At 39.8% G+C, this 25,831-nt stretch overlaps 1 long non-coding RNA gene and 1 other non-coding gene across 2 annotated transcripts in view; one reads left to right on the forward strand and one right to left on the reverse strand.

The window, feature by feature from the left end:
• The window catches only part of LOC135166585 (uncharacterized), a 120,201-nt gene that overhangs the window by 62,573 nt on the left and 31,797 nt on the right, over positions 1-25,831 (forward strand). The window lies entirely within an intron of this gene.
• Trnas-gga (transfer RNA serine (anticodon GGA)) lies at positions 1,869-1,945 on the reverse strand. Its single transcript has one exon. It is a non-coding gene; the product is annotated as a tRNA-Ser (tRNA).

Consider the following 25,831-nt stretch of genomic DNA (forward strand, 5'->3'; position numbering starts at 1 on the left):
GGGAATCGTAATAATGACCCCGACAGAAAATGAAGTACAGATGCTTGGTCAGAGTAAAAATCTGACGAAGACCCTCTCGATTGAGGAACCAAAAAAGAGACTCCCAAGGATCATCATATATGATGTTCATGAGGAAATGACTGAGGCTGAGTTGGGCAGCGCTGTCTTCGCACAGAATGATGGGCTAACAGAAAGTAAAGAGCTTTTTGAGAAGTAATTTACTCTCAAATTCAGAACGGGCAAGAATGGTGGTAAAACCACGGACTGGGTTGCGGAGGTAACTCCGCAAATGAGAAATAAAATATTAGCGAAACAGCGTCTCTATATACAATATTCGTGGCATATTCGAAGAAAATCCCTGAATTCTACAGTATAAAATGAAGCCATTTTATCGGACAGTACGTTTTCCTATAAATTTCATCTCCCTACGATTTATTACAAATTGATTATTATTGTTACGAATTCGAAAGTATTGTTATATCCAGTGAGGAATAAAGACGACACAGGTTGGTAAATATTTGGGGCGGTTTATTAATTACAAGAACTATTAGGATGTGTCATGTAAGAGCTCCGAAGAAAGACACACCAAGCCTAATGTTATCCAAAAGACAGTCATTCTTGTTACCAAATTCAGATGATAGACAAATGAATGATATTCGAAGGGGGACACGTAACACTACTCCCCTCCGTAAAAAGATCGCCGCTCCGACAATCACACCAGGGACTATTTGAGGTATTAAAACTCAAGGATTTGTTGATTTGATTTATGATAAACTGGAAAATTTAAGTGTTGCAAGATCCCACATAGGGAGGGCCCCAGTCTGTTCTTTAGCTAAAACCTCCCAGAAATCAACACTAAAGAACAGCCGATTTATATTTGTTTGACTCTATACAATAATAATTTATCAACAGTATTTGCTATAATTTTCAATGTGTTATTTTGAGCTAGAGGAATAATGTGTTCTTAATTGACTCATTCATTAAGGGTGTGAATGTCAGTATTTGAGTCAAACTTTCATTCTTCATTTTCTGTAACAGCAGAATGGTTCACTTGAAAATTTCCATTATAGGTACAGTGTCTGAAAACAACTCAACACAGAGATTTCCTCAAATTAGAACAGAAAAAAACATTTAAATGAGAATATCATTCAATGAAAATAACAAGCAACTACTTTTCCAAACTACTTGTCTGTAGACAACTACTAGCAACTAGTTTATAAGCAACTACCAAAAATTCAAACTTCTCAAGATTGCAGTTTTTCGAAAGTTTTCGAAATTGTTACATGCATTCAGCAAAAATAAGCGTATATTATTCGTCATGACACATACACACATCCATTCATCCTGAAATAAATCAAAGGTGATAGAGTAAGGTGAAACAGGTAAAAATAAATAATCAGGCCAGTCTGCTACGACAGACACAAGTAATCAGGCCCGTCTGCTACAACAGACACAAGTAATCAGAGTCTATTCATCTTCCTTTCTCCTACTCTCGGCGTCCCGAGAGACTCCCTCCTCGGCATCCCGAGGAGTTAAACCTCGAGGACCTTCCTGGCCACGTTAGCAAAAAGTCAGTTTTATGCACTGGACTTGTTAACAGGGTTCAGACAGAATATTATAGAACACCTATTTCAATTTCCCAAATCATCTCCTAAGAATTCATCAACTTTCCAAATTTTATTATTCTTTTCTTTTTTTTTCTTTCTTTTTTCTTTTTTTTTTCTTTTTTAATCATCATAATGAATAAGTCAATAATGTGAATAATTAATGAATAAGGTCGTAATAGGCCTGATGGTAAATGTATATTCTCGCCCCCCTCACAAGAATCATTGGAAATGGGCTGAAGGATTCAATTTTTGCGTAAAAAATGAGATGCCCAGGTGGGATTTGAACCCACACCTCCAGATGTCCGGTCTGTCGCTCTAACCAATTGAGCTACCGAGTGTCTCCGTCTCTTCCCTCAAATTTCTCGTCCTTTAGACTCATTTCCCGCCGCCTACCATCCTTAGGCATAAATTCAAATATTGAATTTCTGTGTGGGGGTTATTCTAGACATTTACTTTTTAAGTTTAGCACGTAGCAATTTCTGTATTCGATAAACAACATCATTGATTTTGGTCCTAATGGTATAAGGTCCATTCCAATCGCTTTGTAATTTCGGTGATTTACCGTTGGTTCTTCCGGGGTAAAAAAGCCAAACTTTCTCACCGACCTCATACGCAAGCATTCGTGCTTTATCGTCATAATGACTCTTCCTTTTTTGGCTTATGAGAATTAAATTATTTCTAACTACATCATGAACATCATTGAGTTTTGCTCTCAATTCAGTTACGAACTCTGGAATGGTATCGATGGCGGAATTATCACGTGGAACGGAACCTCTAATTAAATCTAACGGTAAGGTAAGTTCGCGTCCCGGCATTAGCATTGCTGGTGAATACTCCGTAGTCTGGTGTTTGGCATAACGATATGCTAATAAGAACATTGGAATCCATTTATCCTAATCTCTCTGATTATCTGCTACGAACTTAGCAACATAATTCAAGATGGTTCGATTCAACCGTTCCACCAAACCGTTTGACTGAGATCTCAAAGGTGTTGTTCTCGTCTTCTTGACCCCAAGCAATTTCATTACCTCTCGGAAAATTTCGGATTCAAAGTTTCTACCTTGATCAGAATGTATTTCCAAAAGTATACCATAAGGAGAGAAAACATGCGTTACTAGAGCCTTAGCGACAGTTGTTGTCTGATGATTAGGAACAGGAATTGCTTCAGGCCATCGGGTGCAGTAGGCTGTCACAACAAGCACGTAGCGGTTCCCTTCAGCTGATTTTGGTAGGGGACCGAGGATGTCGACGGCAAATGGAACGGCAAATGGCCTCTCGAATGGACTTCCAACGTTGTATATCTGAAGCTCAGCCTTGCCGCATCGTTTGGGACCATTCTTGGTGAAACATGTTGAACAATTTCTGCACCAGTTCTCAACATCAACTTTGCAAGTGGTCCAATATAAGTTTTCTCGAATTTTGACCAGCGTTTTATTCATTCCGAAATGTCCACCGATTGGAGAGTCATGGGCTGTATTACGAATTCGCGAAATTGGGCTTCTTCTAACGATCAATTGCAATCGAGTTGAAGTGTGACTTGTAGATTCCCAGCGTCAATACAATTTGCCTTCGAGGAGCTCTAGTGAATCCCAGTAAAGAAGATAAAGTTTTGTCTCCCCACCCAAATGTGATATGTCTTTCCAATCTGGACGACGTCTATCCTCTTTGGCTCTGATGATGACAGACAACACAGGGTCTTCTAGCTGGAGCTTACGCCAATCCAAATCTTCTGGTTGGCAAACTGTACGATAAACTCGTGACGACAATTCCTCATTTCGCTGGTTCGCTTTTTCACATTTCTTACAGTGGCACGGCCAACTCATGATTTATATGGTGAGGTGATAAAGAACAAAGAATTTGACAAATTAATGAAATGGGCAATTTTGTGAGCAAGAAATGCTCATGTTCATGCTGATGCTGAAATCATTTAAATATAATTTCTGTGATTTTAATTTATGACGGGAATCCAACAAAATTTGGCGACGAGGATCAAGATTGGTTCAACAGTCATGTAAAAACCAGTGTACTTAACGAAAATAAAACATTTTTCAACCTGGACACAAGTGACAAGTGTTATAAAATTGGACCACCACCGACATCTCTACAAGGACAGACGACCAGGATTGGCTTCTCATCTGGAATTAGCACCCCCAGCACCAGCCGGTAGATTGTCCGACAGTATCAACAACTGTAAGTACTGACACTTACACATCTTGTATTCATTTGCGAAAGAGATTATCCTCAAAAACATCAAAAAAATCCTAAATTTTCACAATGGTCAACGACGATCTCCTCAATCTTCCTAACACTTCGCATCAAAATGATCAAAATTTGCAAAGCAATCAGCTGCAACTCGCGGGACAACTCACACTCGATTTTCTTATTAAATTAATTCCAGACACATTTGATGGTAACCGATTACAAGTTACTAGCTTCGTGAAACAAGTTGATGGGGTTTTTGAGATCGCGACAGAAATCCAGAAAATCCCGTTATTGATATATGTTAAAAGTAAATTCACGGGAAAAGCTATAGAGCAGATTGATATTCACTATAACCTCACGACATGGCCAGAAATATCTATATTGAGTCGTAATATCAATTCTTTCTTGATATTGTGTCTCATTAGAATCATGAATTTCATTGCTGGAACATCTCTGTCTTAAATTTCCCACTCATCTCCGATCATTTGCGCTAAACGCCATAATTTTCATATTTTAATGTATTGTGATAAAATCATTTCCACTACACTAAAATTCCTAATCCCATGTCGCTATGTACCTAGTTCCCATGACCATCATCAGCGTCCCAGGGGATCTAGACCCTTCCCGAAGTTTATGAGTCCCAATATTTGGAGTCCCAATATTTCTTTTACACGGAGAAAAAAATCTGGTAAAAATTATAGAGAGATTCGGGATAAAAATTACCATGTGGCAGAGTAATTGTGTAGCATTTCGTCGATGGGTTAAAAAGTATTAAGTGTCAAATAAAAATTGCAATTGCAGAAATAAAATCAGTCAGGCCAGCAGGAATAAAAATTACCATGCCAGCATAGTAAAATTTCTTACCCGGGAATTCAATTTTCATTAGGCGCTGGATCATTTTTGACCTTGATCGCCTAATATTTTTTCCTGGATTAATTTCTTTTTTTTTTGGTCCGTTAACTTCTTTTCTCAAATTACAATCAATTTTAAATAATGTTCGAGTACATATCGAAGATTGTTTATGAAACATTTATTTTTATTGAATTGTCAAAGTCCCATACATTCAAAAATAACTTATGATTATTCTTATTAAAAGTCAAAACCAATTTCTTACAAAAAATTTACCTTGGAGCGTCTTAACTAAATTCGTCACTCTACATCCATTTAAATCGATAGAGCGAAGAATATCCATAATATATTGTTCACTGCAGAGTGCAAACGATTTGTTGTGTTCATCAAGAAACACATAAATGAATTTTTTTACAATGAAGAAAAACTTATTATCCTTGATAATGATATGTTGTATATCGTAAAAATCAGGCCCATCTTCTCCAGGAACTACGCAGATATGCCCAATTTGAATGTGGGTGCCACGGAAAATTATTTTTTTGATCAATTGGACTTTTGAATTGAGCGACTTATTACAGAAAGGTTCAAGATTTAGTAACTCACTGATGCCAACGAATCCTCCTACTTCTCTCTCTTCGACTTTGTCTGCGTCATGAATCAGTTCAGAGGGTGTTTCTTTTTTCAAAAATCTATAATTAAGTTGGAGCTGATGCTTAATGGCTATGATCCTGCAAATATTTACCCGACAGATTGCGGTCCGAGACGTAATCTTTCCGTCTCTGTGCTTCGCTTCACACCTGATCGTGCCAATTTTCCACAGAGGGCCGCATAAGCGAAGTACTTGTGGGTAATGCAAAAGGAAGTGGTCTTTGGGTTTCATAGAATTGGGGAATATCGAAGTTAACAATGTCAAATATTGAGTTATTTTTACCCCGAGGATTTGGTCAGAACCGTAAGGAAGATCATAGCTCGTTACGATGTCAATTAGGTCTTTCATTTCTAGAAGCAATTGCCAGACCAGTTCATCATCAGTAATCAGATGACCAATCATTAGGGGTAAGGAACGGACTAGAGTGAGCATCTCAGAGGCAGACAATGTAATACTTTGTTTTTTTAAGTGGCCAGGCGTGATTTCTGGGGGTTTGTTCGTGATTATACCGTAATCAAATGCGCGTATGAGATTGTTTAATTGAATTAAAGTGAATTTTTTATGTTTTATCTAGTAATGGACAATGAGAGCGATGTCATAACGACATATTCCTTCCAACAGATCATGTACGACGTCCACATATAGATTGACGAGAGGGTGAAAACCGCCTACACCATACAAAACGGATTCTCCCTCGATACCGGTAGTTTTCTTATCGTTTTTTGCAACATCAAAATCATACGTTTGTTTCGAGCGCAGTTTACAGTCATTTTCATTGAAAATTTGATTTATATCCGTCTTGTTGGTCAGACAAAATCGACAGAATTTAGCTTGACTGAATGCTTCTGTAAAGCCCATCATGTAGTGCACACCTAAATTATCGCCACTAACTAAAGCTAGCCTGAAATAAATCGTGTACTGATTGGTTCCGGAAGACACATTAATCCCTACAGTCTCTAAAAATGCTAATTCTGTTTTAATTTTGGAAAAAATGATTTTATCCTGGAAATATTTCCGATCTAGCGAGTTGAATAAACCCATTAGGAAAATATTTTCAACTTTTGATGCAAAACGAGGTGGTAAGCACGGTATCAAAGCATAAATGGCACCGCATTTCGAAATCCCTCGATGAGAACCTAAGGGATTGTTGTTCTCATAATCATCAAAATAAATTATGAGAGGAAAAACTATTGTGTTCCCATCATTAGCACTCAATTTTTTCCAAAGTTCTCCCTGAATGAAATTGGAGAAAATCGATGTCTGATGTTTTAGTCTTTCCATATAATCCATTGTCTCCTGTAGAACGTTAGGCAGCTCAAAGACGAGTTTTAACACGGAACTTAAGGGTATGAATTGCGCTGTTGTCGGGTGCATCACCAATTTGTGACGATTTCTTCTTCGGAAAAATTCATCTCTTTGACCTAATGAGTACGCTATGGGAGGGATGAATGTATTTCGATTCTCAAAATTTTGGAAGCACATGTGCTCTGATCTGAGGTTAATGAAAGAGTCCTCGCGCTTTTGAAAAACCTCCTCGATTTTCTGCCTAATAGTTACATCTTCATTCGAAATAGAATTTAACAAATCAGTCTTCAATTTGTTAACTTCACACTCCACGAAAGTTGCCGTTTCATTTATTACTTCAAGTGACCTATTTCTGCTAACATCGGGGTAATGCAAAAATTTAGCGGCGAGCATCACAGCAGAATTTGAATTATTAGGGAATTGTCCTGATCTGACTGTTTCGATCACATTTTCTGGGTCTGAACTAATGGGTTCAACTACAGCTGCTTCTACCTCATGAAGCACAGCTTCATTTTGAATTAACAAATTTTTCCCCTGCCCTATCAATCGTTCTTTTTTCCTGATTTTAATCACGTCAGGATTTGAATGTTTATTGTAAATATGACATCGGAGTGACCCTATAGTCGTGAACGTCCTGAGACAGTTTGCGGAGCCACATCTAAATTTCGTCAACGCAGGATGAATTAATTTCAAATGATGTAAATATTTTTTACATTCGAAACCGCTCAACTTCCATATATCACAGTACAATCTCTCGTGCGTATCCATGTTCTTATCGTATGACACACGAGACAAATAAAAGCGAGAATCAAGAGAAACCAACTTCAGACACTAAGTTTAGGATTACAAGTTATTCGGTGCTTCGTTCTCGTTATTTCTGGCAAGCCAACTTGAAATTTTACCTATCAGTACCAGTGTTTCTCTGCTGAATTTGTCTTTGGGGCGATGAATGTCGTAAAAAGCCTTCTGAAGAAACATCCAGACGCAAGATGAACGCACTGGATATGAGCATTTCAGGGCAAGGAACATTTTCAGAGTAACATCAATCGCGTGCAAAACTGAATCCACAGTGTAGATCGTTGGATTGTCCACTGTGTCATTAATGTACACATAAATACTTTCTATATTGGCTAGGGGACCCACGATGACTGGCAACGGCTGAAGAGTCAAGCTTGTAGCGCGGATAATTCCCAACTGTCGTTCTATAGCTGGCTGAATATCGTCTGGCGTCTGAAAAGAATAACGTTTCAACAGACTCGCACAAAACAATTATGAAATCGATAGTTACCTCAACGTGGAGTATAAAAGAGTCTTGTTTTTCTCGGATCCGAAATCATCCAACTTCACGACAACTGCAGAGGTTATACCAACACCCAGATCCTTGAAACGAGGAGCCAGTATTATAGGAACATCACCCAGAGTTCCAACATCAACCTCCTTCCAAATCTGGATTGTGAAGAAAACGAAGAAAATCCTCCAGTTCCAACTCATCAGAAGACGATACAACTGACCAACATAGACATAAATGATCTAACAATTACGAACAAGAAGCTTGAAGAGATCAACAATATCTTATCATCAAAGCTCAATCAACCGCCGACTAGTCCACAGACATCTTGGCTCAGAATGACCCTCAGTGTATTTGGTTTAATAATGTTCATCATGACCACCTGCTCTTGCTGCCGAAGCTATAATGGTCTTGAACTCTTCAAACGATTTTGTTCAACCATAGCAAATCCACGTACAGAATCTCTTGTGCCAGTAATACCAAATTATGTGAATTGCAACGTAGATTCCGATATTCACCTGGAGCCCTTGCTGCCATCATCACCAGAAGTCACCTTCAACCGTAGTAGATCTTTACCGCCAATCATCGAGAGAAACCCAGGAACTACCGATGAATCGAATTACAAACCTACACTCCAGCTGAGGCGTTCCAACCGCATCAGAACCAGAAGGAGTACTACCCCCTTATAAAAACATTTGATACTCCGTTTTATTTAGACTTTAGAATTAAAAATTTAGAATTCAGATCCTTTAATGTATTTTGTATTCCAATTATGAATTTTAGTATAAAAATTTTCAGACTTTTTTTTTTCTCTATTGAAATAAGTTTAATTATAGGTTACAAAAACTGAACAACCAGATAACGAGAAATTGAAATTTAGATTAAGTTACAACGGATTTTTAATATTCATATATATATGGACTCAATTAATTTTTATGATTGTAAATGATATTTGCAATCTTAAATGGAGAGGTGTTGTATACCCCTATATTTCGCTTTATATTTTACATTAATATTTCTGCTTCCCATTCGCCTTTCCTAAAAGATTCCCAATTATTGCTCAGGGTTTCCCCCAATTACCTCTGGCCAAACTCTTAATCCCACCATAAACCCTGGCGCCACTACAAATTTTCCACATTTCTCATTTACAAAAGGCTAGCATCTGCATGTCCAAAAAATAGTTATGCGGTCCTCCATCCCCTCCATTTTCTCCTTGTGTCCTCAGATGAGGGACTGAGTACTCTAACATTATTCTTCTTAATCAGTAAGATTCCGAATTTCACCGAGAGCACTGAGTCCACTCTAAGATCAGAAATCTCTTCGAATACATGAATATCTGTTATCACAATATTTACACGTTGAGTGAATTTCCTAATAAATATCTGTTTTTATTTAAATATAACTTCTGTGTTTTTAATTTATTATGGGAATCCAACATTGACGTGAATTTGAAACTTGACATTTATGCTGAACTATTTTCTTCACACTTGAGGAATGTTTTTTGCTCCCTTTGTCCATTGTATGCTGGAATAATATTTTATAATATATAAATCAAATTAAATTACGCAATTTGAATCTCGTGGTGATTCATGCAACACACGCGCCCCCCGATCTCTCGAGATGTCAGGACATCACAAAAATCAAGAAACGAGCACTAAGTCAGCAATGTTTACGAAAAAAAACAGTAGGGGCATAATCGAAGACTTGGCGCGGTTGAGAGGATCAAGACAACGAGACTGGCTGAGGAAGGCTGCGATTAAATGGATCAAATATTGCTCTATAACCCAAATGGCGGCCAAGATAATTGCGAGGAGGAAAAACCATCCGAAGCCACCGGTCATTCTGCTCAAAATGTATCGTTGGTGTTCTACGTAGATTTTCATTATATTTACTGTCCCTGTCCCCATCAACGCGGATATTATGTTGTAAACGTTATTTTTCCTCATTGGTTTGCATTTCATATTTTATGTAAAGCAATCACAGTAATGCGTCAGCTCACAATAATCTCCCTCTCATTGTTCATATATTTTGTTCTTCTTTCAATGAAAAAAATATTGAAGTGAATTGTTTGCAACACAAGAAGGTAACTAATTTGCGAATTTGAGCATTTAATTTTTTTAAATAAAAATCAGAACAGCTTGCAGTGCTCATATTCGGCATTATCTCACTAAGAATCACTTGTTTAATGGCCCGGAAAGTGGAAGGACAGTAACGGTACCATCTTTTAAGATTTCTGGGAATTCGAATTTCAAACATGTTGTATTCTGTTTCTTAAGAAAATTTTTTCATGTTCCGGCCTATAATTGGAATATTCTTCGATTTAAATTAGTCAACTACAATATTAAAAAGTTGTTGTACCCCTGTTTGAAGCTTTCGGGAGGAAAAGAGTGAGAAATTTGTGGAATTAAACGAATGTTTCTATTACTTTATATAATTATTAGCATCTTCCTCGCCTTAAATTGAATCACATAATATGGAACATACAATATGAAAAATTGAATAGTGAATTTCATACTTTGGCGCAAGACCTGCTAGATAGATTCCTTAAATAATTCAAAAGGCTTTTCTCTTCATCAGTGGCATTTACAACCGGGACGAGCGGGTCGCCCATCCGGGCAAATCAGCTGGCAATTCAAGGTAGAGGCCAGGGTACCATCTACAATTACGTTTACGGTTGATTTATACTACATAGCTGACATAATTGCCAGAAATATCTACAGAATACAAATATTAATCACTTACATCCCAATTCAGCTAAGAGTATGGCAGCCATTATAAGGAATAGCAGAAATTGATAAATTTCCATTTTTTCAGAGGACAAAACTTGACTATATAGCTATCGTGAGGCGCCTTTAAATACCCACAGTAAATGTATGTAAATATACAGACGTTGAGTTTTTCCTTGTTCTCCGCAATCAGCAGATATTGCTTACTTAATGGTGTTATGCACTTACATATCTAAATGCTAATTATTAGTAGCAAACCTCAACTAAACTCCCACCATCCTCTAGTACCTTCCCCAATAAAACATGGACCGGACTTTATTCCGGAAATCCTCTACGTTTTCCCCCAATAAAGCTTATGGACCATCCCAAGATGATTTTCAAGACTCTTCCCCATTTAACTCTTTCCCTCCCTCCCCCCCACATCATTGAACTCCCATTCCTTAGTACAAAGTATCCCCTCTAAAAGACCAACATTTTTCCTCAGTTTCCATTCGGCATTACTTTAAGTAACTTGTTACGTCGTTGGCCGTTCGTAACTGGATGGCGTTGCGCTCCTGGCGTGGAATTTGAATTCCAGTATGTCCCGTTTAATTCCATTAATAATTTAATTATTTTATTCTTATTACCGACTGTAATGGTTGGGCGAGTGCGGTGTTGCTCCGGCGATCATCGATGCTAAGCAGCGTTTCGCTGGGACACTACTTGGATGGGTGACCGTTTAGGAACACCGTTCGCTCGCTCAAAAATTACTGCGCGGAAGGCACGGGTGTGGAGACCCAGTGTACCCTTCTAGTCAGTGTGACGGAAGGGTACACTGGGACCCTGCACTATCGGCCGACTGTACGGTAGAGGTTTTCCATGGTTTCCCTCTACTCATGTGCAAATGCAGTACAGTTGGGGAAAAAAGTCGGTCCCATGGCACCGCAGGGGAAGGGAACAGAAATGTAAAGGAAGAAGAGAGGAGGAAAGGCTAAAGAGAGGCGGGAGAAGATGTAAAACAAAGCGAAACGTTTGTAACATCAAAAGGAAAAAACAATACAATACAATATTTTATTCTTATTGATACTGGATGGCTGAACATGTGTGCTCTGGCTGACAATGGGGTCGCTTCTAAAATTCAATAACAGAGAGCTTATTCATGAAAAAAAAATAGAATCGTTTTCCACCCCGAAGGGAAGAAAACGTATATTTAAAGTCTTGCAGAGGCTTGCCCCTTTGGTGATTACCTCGTCCCCCCCTCGCATGTGTGTGTGCCCCAACATATACCAAATCCATACCTTGAGAGCCTCTATGAGGGAAAAGGGTACCCTGAAGTGAGTTTCGTGTGCGGCTAGTGCGGATGGTCCGTTATTTCTTCAGTATTTCCTCCGAATCGTGAAGAATGGGTAAGGCATTCTCATGGTTCCGGTGAGGACTAGCCCTCACTCGGGTCAAGCCTCGGCAAGACCTAAAATATACGTTTTCTTCCCTTCGGGGTGGAAAACGATTCTATTTTATGTCTGTGCCTTCGGCTTGACCCTTTGGAGAAATGTTTATAATCTGCCGGCACCTGAAAGTGTACTGTGACTAATAGTATTCAAGAATAAATTTTTTAATTCTTAAACTCAAAGTAAAATACATAAACTCCAGATTCAGACTGGTTTAAAGCTGTTAATTAAAGAAATTTTTGGTTTGGAAATTTTCGACTTATCTACTTGTTTGTAATAATGGTTGAAGAAATTAATAGGTCCTCTCCAGTTGCCTCTTTTTAGCAATTCATCCAAATCCATCTTCCCCCGATAGTTATTTGATGCTACCGCGGATCTGATTGAACCTGGACTATCTGTAATCTCAGCTTCTTTAAAAACATTTTTAATCCGTCCAGCAATAATTGTTCGTGATGCAGCTCCTACTACTCCTCTCGTTGTGATGAACAGTTGTGACAAATTTTCGCGAGCTTTACGCCTTTCAGCTGATAATGCGATGAGCAATTTGATCCATCCCACTAGATCGAAAATGAGATCTGGTGATTTGGAAACTTTCCAGCTCGATTGGCGATGATTGATACTATCCGTCTTGGAACCAAACTCTGGCCAGAAGATGATTTCATCGTCCTGCATCACACAATTCTCTGGATTAATTAAAAGGAGAGTAAGATCGTGAATTCTTCTTCCCGATGCCAGTAATAATTGGAGGGTCGTGAATCGTGAAACCTCATAAATGCTATTAATATCTGGAGAATTCTGAGAGATCCAGTCTGTTAAAGATTCTACATTCCAAATAACCTTGGCTGATTTTGAGTTCTTTGCCCTCTGAACTCCGGCGGCTTTTAGAACTGACTTTACCAGAGGATGGGAACTCAAGCTGGTTGCACCATCCGGCTTATTGAGTGAGCAAATCACTGACTTATGGTTCAAGATTGAACTATGAGCCAATTTCTTCTTGGAGAATAGAAAATTCGAATATGTTACCGAGTGATGAGCAGTTGGCTCATTTGATCGAACCTTATTTTCCCTGCACCAAGACCTCCATTGATTCCATCCGGATGAGTAAGTTTTCCATGTTGAGTCCCTCCACACCGAACTTACCAGCTCAACCTCTGGGTGGTATAAGCCTCTCACGAGGTTAACCCACCCCGTACCTTCCAGACCTCTAAAACTAGGTCCTCGGTATTTTGTGGAGGAAGGCCCGTGACCATGTCTATCAGATGGTTCTTGAGGTTTTGAAGTTGAAACGGGGCGGCTAGACTCGGTTTTTTGAGGACTCCTCTCCAGAACGTCTTTTCCCACCTTGGAGTGACCAGTAGGAATGTCCCTCTCGCTGAATTGAGGTGTTGCAGTAATTCGGGAATGAGGGGAAGAGGAGGAAATATCTAGGCCACCTCTACGTCCCAAGTCATGCTGAAGGCATTTATATATAGAGCCTCTTGATCTTCTGCTTGCATCGAGACATATGTCGGAACTATCCTGGAGCGAGATGTCGCAAATAAATCGATCTGAGGTGTTCCCCATTTTTCGAAGACCCTCTGTAGAATCTCGGGACTAAGGTGCCAATCCGGAACTGGGAGATTTCGGGACAGTCTGTCTGCCACTGTGTTGAACTTTCCCGGTAGGAAAAATGGGATGAGATGAATCTCGTTCTGGTCCAGCAAGGTTAACAGCTCTTTCACTAAGTTTAATAGTATCTGTGAGCGCGTTCCCCCTTGATTCCTGATGTACGCTATAGTGGTCCTGTTGTCTGTTTGTAGCATTACCGACTTGCTCTTCAGGTGGTCCTTGAACATCTGGATTGCCAGTAGTACAGTGTAAAGTTCCTTGCGATTGATGTGCCATTCTAATTGATCCGGAGTCCATGGTCCCGCTTGAACCCATTGATCCAGCTGGAATCCCCATCCCGTCTCGGATGCATCTGTTGTGCTCGAAAAATCGGACTTGTTTGGTGAACGTTTTGTTTCCACCAGAAGCAATCTAGGCTGCTCAAGTGGAGTAGAGGGAATTTCTTGTTTGGTGCGACTTTTGACAGGTGACGACATCCTCGTTGAAGCTGTCATGAGAAGAGTCTTCCCAGACGAGTAACCAATGTTGCGAAATTTAACATTCCGAGAAAGGAACTTCCCAATTTCCAGCTCCAGACCCTTGACGTCAGGAGCTTTTCTATGAGTCGAATAATTCGAGATTTCTTGTCTTCGGGGAGCACCATCACGTTCCGCTCGGTGTGCCACAAGATGCCCAAGAACTCGATTTGATGTGACGAGAATATTACCGACTTCTCGGTGTTGATTGTCCACCTCAATGAACGTAGGAGCTTCATCCCAAAAAGGAACTGGTTTCCAGGGTCCCGGCATCTTGAAGAGCGAAAAGAAAATCGTCTAGGTAGACTAGAACTCAGATTCCCTGCTGTCGAAAGAGATCTGCTATCCAGTTGCTTATTCTGTAAAAGGTTAAAGGGGCTGTCGACAGGCCGAATGGTAGACATGCCACGTTGTATAGCTGATTTTGGAAGGACAGACAGAGATATCTGCGATGGGAATTTTTGATTGGCACATAAAGATATGCTTGTGACAGGCCTATTTTCGCCAAAAAATCGTTTTTCTGAAGAAATGATGGGACTCTGCGCTGACTTATTAACCGAAATTTTGATGAAGATAATCGTTTAAGCAACGAAGATTGAAAATTTGTCGAAATGTTCCATTTGATTTTGGGAACAGGAACATCGGTGATATGAAGCCTGTCTCTCAATTTGCTCTTTCTATTATTCTCTGAGGGAGCATTGTGTTTATTTCCCTCGACATTTGAGATGATTCTCTCGTGGCGTATTTCATGATACTTTGGCTTGTGAGGAGAATTGTTGGGGGTGTTCTTGCAAACGGAATCGAATAGCCTTGTAGGATGCTTATAATATATTTTGGAGCCTTGAACTTTTTCCATTGAGAAATGAAGCATCTCAGTTGACCTCCCTCGAACTGATAGTCAGGTCCTTTGAAAACTGCGATTTCTCTTTCTTGAGGAATCTTCTTTTATTGGTCTAGAGTTGTACTTTCCATCTTTGGATGGGGGGAACACTCGTCGGGGTTGACCAGATGATGATTTGCTCGACTGCTTTAAAAGGCGAGGCTGAGAAGAGCTTTTTGCCCTTGGTTGAAATTTCGAATGGCCATTACTGGACTCACTGTCACGAAAGGGCTGTTTCTCCTGAAAAAGTACCTTCTGAATACCCTCCTGTTGTTCCAAAAACTCTAATAGTAATTTTTCGTCAAACAAATGCGACTCAGATGGAGGTATCTCTAAGAGCTTTAGAGCCTGATGATGATTTCTTGGTTTGAAATAACCCCTCCTTCTTTCAATGAGTTCTGCTCTACGAGCACATAGAAAGTGTAGGAAGTCACCAGAGACTGATTTTACTGATGAATCCCCAAGAAAAGCCTCCTTGATGTCTTCGCTTATCTGGGGATGCTTGGTTATCAGCGATTTAACGGCCAATGATAACTTTTGACGTTGTAGTAGGAGACCATGAGAAATAGTACCAGCCATTGCATCCGATCTGGCTAAAAACGAGGAACTGAATACTTTGGGGGCACAGAATCCCAATTGGCTATTCACCTTCAGACTGTCAAATACCGGGGAAGCTTGTAACTTTTTCTGGACCTCTTTATATCTTATTTGTTCCAGGAGGGAGAGCCCAACTTCTGAGAATTGATTCCCTGAGTTTTAATTTCCGGATCCGGGGCTGGGATGAGGGGGTCACATTCTTTTACTTGGGGAACCAATGCTAGATCGAAATCCATGAAGGTTGCAGGCGTGTCATCATCTTGGGGCGTCTCCCTTGGACTGTCTACGAAAAATTGACCCTCGTGATCCTCCTCCTCCTCGGCCGTACTCAGATCCTCCTTGTGATGGGGATGTTCTGAATTTTTCATTCCGTTTGGCTTTTGGTTCTTCGATCACCTCCTCCACTATTGATTCTTCCCTCTCATTGTCTTTTCCCTCACCTTTGAGCATTTGATCTGCAGCACTTCGAGAAATGAATCGATGACTCACAGGTTTGAGCAAGTCAAGGAATGACTGCGCAGCCGAGGAAGAGCCTCGTATCTGCTTAACCAAAGCCGGCGGGCTTATACCTAGAGCTCTACAGAATGACCACCCCAACATCCAGAGTTTAATTTCCTCATAAGATTGTTCGCCGAGGCTTGAATCCTCAGGCATAAACATTTTTGTCAATTCGATCGTTGAGAGAGCAAACCGTATCTTGGATAGGACATCATCTCTAACCTTATTTGTTTCACCAAAAATATCTGTTGTAGAAAAATTAAGAATTTTTTGTTCCAGCCATCCGTCGGGAAGACTGGCTTTAGCTAAAGCTTTTATTTGGTCCTAGATTGCATCCGCTTCATCCGGATCCGCTGCTTCGCCTAAAAGCTCTTTTAATCTGACCGATGGTACTGACGTCATTTGAAATGAATTTAATAAGAGGAACAGTAGGTTAGAGGATGACGTTCGAGAAACCTCTACGAACCAGACCAGAATTAGGTTAGGGACTAGGAAAGTCTAACTATATTTGCCAAATTATGAGTTCGAGAGAATGTCTGCGAACAGAGTGCACGGTAAGTTAAGGGCGCAGTGAAACCAGCAGCCTGACGGTGTTTCTTCCGTGTATGTGTGCTCGAGAGAGAATGTCTACAAGCCATGTCCCTTAGGATGATCTGATCCAAGAGTAAAAGTCGAGGCGAAGCCTGCGACTCCCCAGTTGCCTTTTCAGGACATTTTGCTCGGAGGAACCTCCACGAGCGGCAAACAGGGTAAAAATCGAGGCGGAGCCTGCGATTCCTCCGTTGCTATTTCACTTGTCATTTTAAAAAAAAATGGCTATCCCGTAATAGACGACTGGTCTCGACTGTTTTCATCCGCCTAGTACCCTAATCCCTGTAAAATAACTGTATGATTTATAGTGAGGTTCCGGGATAGTTTGGGCCAGATGGTATGGTGGGTGGGGAAGTTCCGGAGATGTCGAATAATTGGCACTGGGTGTGATGAATGTCTTCTTTATTCTTCTTTAAAGTAATTACACAATGTGCACTCCGAGATGTTAAGTATATTCGTTATTTGAATGGACTGTATTTCCGAATGTTTGGTTGCCGATCTAACCCCGTTGGTTATCCGATGGTAGCCAATAATTCCCCGATGGAATTTCCGTAAGACACACCGTATGTCTTTGCCGAATGCTAGCTGATGGCGTACTGACCATCGTAACGATCCCGAGATCGATCGTGACCTCTCGTTACGATGGTCAAGGGTGATTGGCCGAGGTCATCCGGTTGGTCATCCTGACTTTTGACCGCGGGATTTTAAACAATAACTGTTTAAAATCCCGCGGTCAAAAGTCGGGATCCAATCGGCAGAGTGGAGGAACTGGAAGAATTGATGCTCATCATCGATAGGCTTCGGGTTTGCTCAGGGTGCCAACTCCAGAATGAATTAAAACAGACAAATTGTGATTTTATTCATATGGATGTGAAAGGGACATGGCGCCACAACCGTTGTCATCTCTTAATAGCTGATGGTATCAGTATTAAGTGTGAAGCTTGTCGGAAAATTAAAAAAATTGTAACGCAGAAAATTCGTCGGGCGGTTAACCGCGCCGAGGACAAAAGAATTAGAATTGTTCTGTCTCCAAAGAAGAAATTGGCATTTTCCAGGTTGAAAACGAAATTAAATTCTTCACGAAAGGCTACAAGTCGAGCATCTGCGCAGGTTGCATATTATAAACGAGAGCTTGATGCTTGCTGCCTAAGATTACGACGGTTTCGGGATTGTGATATCACGTTTTATGAAGAGAAAGGTCGTCTGACGAAGAATGAGACAACTACGTTAAGGGAAATATTGAGTGCTGCGAAGAAAAAAAGTCCGAGTGGCAGACGATATACGGAGGAATGGATTTTGCTGTGCATGTTATTCCATATGCGTTCCCCGTCAGGATACTCATTCGTCTGCTCACACAGGGTCCTACCTATTCCTTCTGTTCGGACAATCCGACGATATTTGTCTGACATAACCGCGTCTTGTGGGTTTGATCCGGAATTTTTCGAAGTCCTCAGACTTATGCTGGCTGGGAAGGAAGAAAAAGATAAACACGGCATTCTCCTCCTCGATGAAGTCTATGCCAGAGAAAGTTTAGACATTAATAGCAGGACGATGACGTTCACAGGCTTGGTCGATTTCGGTAAAGATGGTCATGAGGAGGCTGTGAATTTTGATAAGAAAGCCAATCGGGCACTTGTTTTTATGTTCCAAGCTTCGACGGAATCTTTCTCCCAGGCCATTGCTGTTTTTGCTTCACATAGAGCTGTTGTAGGCACTGTGATAGATCAGTTGATCCTCAAAGCAATAACACTTCTGGAGAAAGCTGGAGCAAAAGTCCATGGTATCATTACGGATGGAGCTAGCACAAACCGAGCTTTCGGAAGGGAGAACCACGTCAGTGGATGCAGAAAAAATCCAGTTAATTCGTACGAACATCCGAATGATGAAAATCGACGAATCTACATTTTTTCAGATACACCACATCTAGTTAAGACTATACGTAATCGCTTATTCGACAAGGGAACGTTGCAGGTTTGTTGGCAACTAGGGACAATTGGGCTTCTCCCTCATTGTGTCTAATATACATGTGTTTTTTTTACTGTTCCCTTATTATTGAAAAAAAAATTTTTTTTGTTCAATGGATAGATAATTATTTTGCAATATTCTTGTGCTTTCCAGATGAGTCCGGATAAGACACTCATCAAGTGGGAGCACTTGGAGACACTTCATGAAGCTGATAAGAAGTTTGCTGGTATAGGAGGAAAGCTTGTTTGCCCTCGGTTGTCACTCCATCATCTCAAACTCAATAATTCTTCGAAGATGAGGGTCAGATTGGCCACCCAGGTACGAATAATTAAGTTTCCTCTTAACATGAATTTTTCTGGCTTCAATTTTATGTTTTGCAAACTTATCAGCAGTGTAAACCACTTTTTGTTTCAGGTTTTCAGTAATTCAGTTGCTCATGGGCTTGATGTTTTTCGAGACAAAGTAGAGGGTTTGAGGGACTCTGAAGAAACCGCAGAATTTTGTAGGTTCATCAATAATTTATTTGATGCGTTGAATCGCACGGAGGACATGAATGGTGTAGAACCTGGCAACTTGGATTATAAAGTAAAGAGAAAATATTTTATTAAAATGCGATTAAAGGATTAATGATGTAATAGATGGGATGATTCTTTCATTTAGGTAATTGAAGACACTTTAAATAAGTTGGATCAATGGGAGAAATATGTGGAGGAGGGTGAAATTGCCAGAGACTTATTCTTAACAAGGCAGACTGCCGAAGGCCTACGTGTGAATCTGAAATCCACTCTGGAATTAATCAAGTATCTTACTGAGGTGTGTGGCTTTGATAATGTTCTCACTGACAGAATCAATCAGGATTGTCTTGAGGTTTAGAAAGTCACAATTGACCCAGAAACTTCGCTAAGCGCACAACTCTTTTGGCTTCTGCTTATGTCCCTCTGCTTTGCCATCATGACACTGACATTCATATTTCCATCATTATTTGCTTTTGTTTACAATGTGGATTATCACCCCTTAATAGATTTACACTTTTCAACGTGTTCTGTTTTTTTCTTTTTTTTCTTTTATTTCCTTTTCAATTCTCAGAAATTTTTTGGTTCTATCCGTCAAGGAGGTGGAAGTAATGACCATCCGACCACCTCAAATTTTCTACAGATTTATAAAATTCTCAGGACCTACGGTGTACTCAAACCTCCTAAAACAGGCAATTGCACTGTTAGATCAACTGATAAACTGGCAGAGCCTCTTATTAAACTCTCTGACCTCAAAACAATCTACAAAAAATCTTCTGGTTTTGCTCAATCTGCTCTTTCTCAAGAAGTCAAATTGAAACTCAATAATATTGTTGGAAATTGTGACATAGAAGTAGGAGATATCTTTGATCATGATTATACACAACCAGAGATCGCTGACTGCATGATGTACTACTTGACTGCTAAAATAGTCAAACAAGTGATGAATCACGCTGGCTGTCCATTTTGTAAAAAGGGAATGCTACAGCATGATAATAATCCTGCCTTGCCAGAAGCTTATTTTTCTGATATTCTTATGAATGGTCCTCTGATTCACCCTAACAAAGCACTTTATCATTTCGTCCTATTCCTAGAAGAACGATTTATTTACCGCATTAATTCGTCCCATCTATTTGACGATATTCTTGATGATGTTTATTTGTACCCGAGCTTTTCATTTGAGTGTAAAGACCATGCTACACACATTCTTTATCAAATAATTAATTAATTCATCTCTGAACGCATGCGGGAATTCTGTGTACGATCAAACGCGGAGCAGAAAAAAATCAATCAGGAACAAAAAAAATTGGCGAAACTATCAAAAACATAACCATTGAACGATGTATTTATCAATAAATTATCATACACAAAATAATATCTTGCCATTATTGCCTTGCCCATAATCGTCATGAATGACTCCGAGAAACAACATCGCTGTTTGAACGATGCTGTAATGGCGCGCCCTACCGTCAAGTCGTGTAGCGCCACCTCGATGGCTTCATTAGCGGGGACAGAAGTTTGGCCGAGTGTCAGGAGACTGGACTGGGCCCTAATCGCGTCACGTGGTCCTAGCATCCCTGGACCACGCGAGCTATAACGATCTCCGCCTGTCACATCTCCGGGCCTCATAAACTCACAGACCCTCTAAGTACGTGTATGGTACAGGCTTACATTCTTGTACCAATCTATGTCTATTTGCGGGGCTTCCCCATAAATAGCACCTACGCTAAAACTATCATATAACTTATAGCTCTAGACTATCTTAACAAAATACGAAAAACATCTGTCTAAAATATTATTTCTACAATGTGGATTTCCCCATAATTATTCGCGATACTACAGTTACAACAACGTTTGACACACAACACGTTTCGGAAAAAAACGAAAGCGTACTGAAGAAACAACGGACCATCCGCACTCGAAACTCACTTCAGGGTATCCTTTTCCCTCATAGAGGCTCTGAAGGTGTAGATTTGGTATATGTTGGGGCACACACACATGCGAGGGGGGGCCGAGGTAATCTCCAAAGGGTTAAGCCGAAGTCATAGACATAAAATAGGATAAATAATTGGAAATAAACAGTTGGAAATAAACATACAAATATTGAACGCCTGTTGAGTTACTGTCGTCGCCATAAACCCATAAATTCAAGCGTAAATTTCTTGAGAAAGCTCCATGACAAATCCCAACTTGTATGCTTTGTATTGTGGGGTTGAGCAGGTGGTTGAATAACATGCACGCCAGAGTGATGGTCGAATATTTTATTTCCTCTTCCAAGATACAGCGAGTGGTATGTCCAAGGTAGATCGGGGAGTAGTGTCTCCGAGGTAGGTTAAGGAACGACTGTGTCCGAGGTAGGTAGAGGAGCGACTGTGTAGTGAGGAAAAGTGTGCGGAAAAGTGTGGGCGTGCGCATGTTGGGAAACAGGAGAGGGGATGCCCGGGATCTCGGCTGTGATTGGCTCGGCATCGTATTCTCGACACGTGACGTCGTGATGCCGGCCAAGTGCACAGGAAGGTTGGGTTTTTCCTGGGACAGTTCTGGGGTGTTCCCCGGATTTATATTGTAGGGATGGCGACGGTCGGGTAGGTAATTTAGGCTAAGTGTTTTTATGAGTCCTGTCTAGGAAGTCTAGACAGGATTGGGGAATGTCAGGGTGTAGTGGCGACAGGGTCACCACAGTATTAAACCCAAGAACGTCATTTGTTGCGGGTCACACGTGCATCCCAAGTTCTGGAACGTGGATGGGGGTGGCTGGCAACGGCTGACGTTGCCAGCCCCTCCCCCCCACTTTTTATTTTTAATATCTCAAAACATAAGAAAGAAAGAGAATGCGAGCGCAATCTGAAAAGAGTGGGAGTTATGGAACCCATGAAAGGGAAATTTTGAATACTCAGTTCAGTTTTTGTTTTTCGCCGAGTCCCTTTTTTGCGATCAGATCTAGCTTCAATCATAGAGTTCAGAGTTACAGAGTTTGTAATAGTATTAAGTGAATAAATAGTTCACGTGCTCTCTTGAAGCGCTCAGTGTTTTCTTCATCAAAGATTAAATAAACCCTCATCCCAATTAACATTGACATTGAGGATTTGTCAATTGTCATTTGGATTGGACTTCGGTGAATTGCCCGTCCGGGCTTCAGCTGGGAAACGTTCCTCCCTCCTTTTACTAATTTGAGCAAAGGCGCTGTTTGCTAGTGACATCTGGGAGGACATAACAAACTATTTGTCAGGAAAATATACAAACAGCCTCAAAATTAAGAACAACCAATTGAGTAAAAGTTCAAGATTAATCCATCCATTCTAACGGGCCTTACTCACATCTTCTAAATATTAATATTAAATTGAAAGTAGAAAAACTCTATCTGAACATTTTTATCTTTTATAATAATTATTTAAAGAGAAAATAAAAATTTTATGATCAGTATTAAATATTTGGTAAACTCTCAACGAAATATAATATAATAAAAAAGAAAGGTGACATTTCCCTGTTGAGAGTCTCAATAGCCGACTTTATTCCTTCTCCATTCCATTTTTCTTTAATCTTAGACTTTTATCTTTTTCCTGGTGGTAAATAAATATCAATCTAACTTCAAAACTGTATTGCGAATATTTTCATGTCAGTGAATGGGTTTGGAGAAATGAGTACACAATGTGTTCATTGTATGCTCATTTTTTTAGTTTCTAACAAAAGAAACTGCTTTTGTTATTGAATAATATTGGCATTGCTTGGAATATGTCTAGGAATATTAATAATATGCCCATAGCTGTTTTCAGTGCATGTCTGTATTTTATGGTTTTTCTTAGAACCGTGTGAAAATATTTGGAATAATTTAAGCAAAGACAAAAGGGTGGGGAATGAATGAACGACCTTTAAGCCAGTTGATCTGTAGACGTAATGGAAGAAAGATGTACCTTCTGCCTGCGGTTGAATTAAAGTTAAAGTTTATACTCGATTCGTTATGGTATTATTTAACAATCCCTTTTCATGATCCAATAAATAACAATGAAAAATAATAAATTTATTTAATCGTGTGTTGGGCGCCTCAACTACCGACAGACTAACCGGACGAACGCGGAGAGTTGAATAAATATTAATAATTAATTAACCGTAGTATGTTTCACTACCAATCAACTGTCAAATTATTCATAAATATTTCACGATTCATATTCAATTACGTCTCGTGTTATTTACTACTATAAACTGATGGGCGTTAAATTTTGAGGATAAATTCTTGCATCGATTTGATCGGGAACGAAATGTATGATTTTTTAGCCACTTTCCTCAATGAAAAATTCAAAAGTTACAAGTGATTTTGTTTAAATTTTTTTTCCTCAGTCAATTGTTGAAAACCAAAGTGAGCGCATACTAGCCCTCCTTACCTAAGGTATGATTTAGGGAGGTATTCCAAAGTGAAAAACAGGGGACAAGGTCCCGCAAGCGCCACGAGGGCGCGCGGCGGTCACTTTTACTTTCCCCTCAACTCTTGGTCAACCCCACTCTTCTAAGCTGTTCGGCGCTGCTGCGATTATTTTTTAAAATGCAAAATAATTTTAAAAAATGAATGTAAAAAAATTTTTTAAAAAGAAGAAAATAAAGGAAAAACACAAATAATAAGAATCATGTTAGTTTTTGTTTAATTTAGTATCCCTTTCCCCATGATTTTCCCACTCATTCCCGCGAATTACTAAACTATTTGATAATGAATTATAGAATAATCTATTTTTCTATTGATTAGGAATAATGGGATGCTAGTAATATTCAAAATCTTGGAAGTAAATTCATTGATTCACCTACAAATCAAAATGTTTTTTCACGAAGGGGCGTTGGAGTGGGGGGGGAGATTTGTTTATGATTCGCGATCGCCCATTGTTTTACTCTATCGAGACCTGCAGGAATCGATTGACACATCGTGTGCGAATTAAATTTTGTGAAAATGGTGAAATCTTGTGCAATTGTGAATTGTCAAAATTCATCGCGGGACAGTTATCGGTTTTTCTCTCTTCCATCTGAGAAAAAAACCGATGGACGAAGGAAATGGCTGGAAAATTGTGGTGATTTGTTGCCAAGTGATAAAGCATCCACAGTGGAATGTCAGTTGTGCGAGGTGCAAAAGCAACAATTTGTTTTTATTATCTCGTTCGCCAATAAATATATTTTGTTTAACAATCGATTGATCATAGGGACACTTTGGCAACGATCAATGGGAAAGGAAGGGCGATAAGGAGACGCTGAAGAAGGATGCTGTGCCAGATATTTTCATAAGACGTCCACCAAAAAGGCAACGTAAGTAATTTAAAATCAATAAGAACAATGATCAAGGAATTCTGAGGTAATGTGGGCATCTGGATTAAAATGGACCCCCATTACGAAAGTTCCATTATTAATTTTTTCCATTTTTTGACTAAGGAAGAAATAAGTGGGATAGTTGACAATTTGTGGATTGATAGATTGGGAAGTGAGGATCATTAAAAAATTAAATAACGAAAAAAAAATCCCCAATGATCATGTCTATCAGCCAATGGGTTTTCAATATTCTAATGGACTCTGTTTCACCAGGAGTTTTTATGGAAGATTCATTAAGTTCGTCAACAATTTTGAAATATTTTTTTCAAAGCTATTTTGCATTTACAGATAATAATTTAATGTTTTTCAACAATGCATTTATCGCTTTTGATAATCATCGTATTGTTTTCAGGACTCACAACTCTAGCGGGCAGCCCTGAGGAGACTTCGATGGAACCTTGTCTCTCAGCCTTCTCTGGCATTGTTGATCAGGATGAGGGGATGATCGACGATCATCGTGATATTGAACGCCTTCAATATATGACTCCACCAGAGTATTGCGATATAATTGCTGCTTTGAGAGCCAATATTGAAGAATTGAAAAGCGACAATGTGGCAACAAAGAGAAAGCTCGCAGCAGCAGAAAGAAAGGTAATTTCAATTGATATTATTTTTATTCAGGAATTGAAAGAAAAAAAGGGGGTTTCCAGGGTGGATGGATGGAGTCGTAAGGCGAGAGGCTGAAGTCATCCGGGCTAAATGGGAGTTGTAATAATTTTAAAGTCAATTCCATAAGGTGTTGGTCATTTTATGATCGAAAATATTCCCCTATGGTATTCATATTCTAAGCGACCCTTTTTCCGCGTAGGCCCGGGATGCTGAACAGAAAGTGGAGACTTTGAGGACTAATCTCAAGAAGTTTCTCAATGATGACCAAATTCTTTTCCTGCAATGCGACGATCCAACCTCGAACACCCGACGTTGGTCTGAAGAAACCATCCGGAAACCAGTCCGAATATTGTGTCAAGTTCGTGTTGCTGGATATAAATATTTGCGGGAGGAGGAACATTTCCCATTACCCGCATATACGACGATCTTCCGGAGGATTTCTCACATTACTTTTGAGCCGGGCGTGACACCTGACATTATCGAATGGCTTGGAGAGAAAGTGGCTCAGGATGAAACTCCCAATGCTCGTCTCTGTGTTTTGAGCTTCGACGAAATGGCGACCCATCCGGCAGTGGAATACGACCGTGGATTGAAAAAATTCATTGGTTTAGTGACTCCAGAACTTGCTAGAGCTGAAACGGAAGCGGCTACACAAGCTTC

The sequence above is a fragment of the Diachasmimorpha longicaudata genome, chromosome 10, assembly GCF_034640455.1.
Source record: "Diachasmimorpha longicaudata isolate KC_UGA_2023 chromosome 10, iyDiaLong2, whole genome shotgun sequence".
Taxonomy (NCBI): domain Eukaryota; kingdom Metazoa; phylum Arthropoda; class Insecta; order Hymenoptera; family Braconidae; genus Diachasmimorpha; species Diachasmimorpha longicaudata.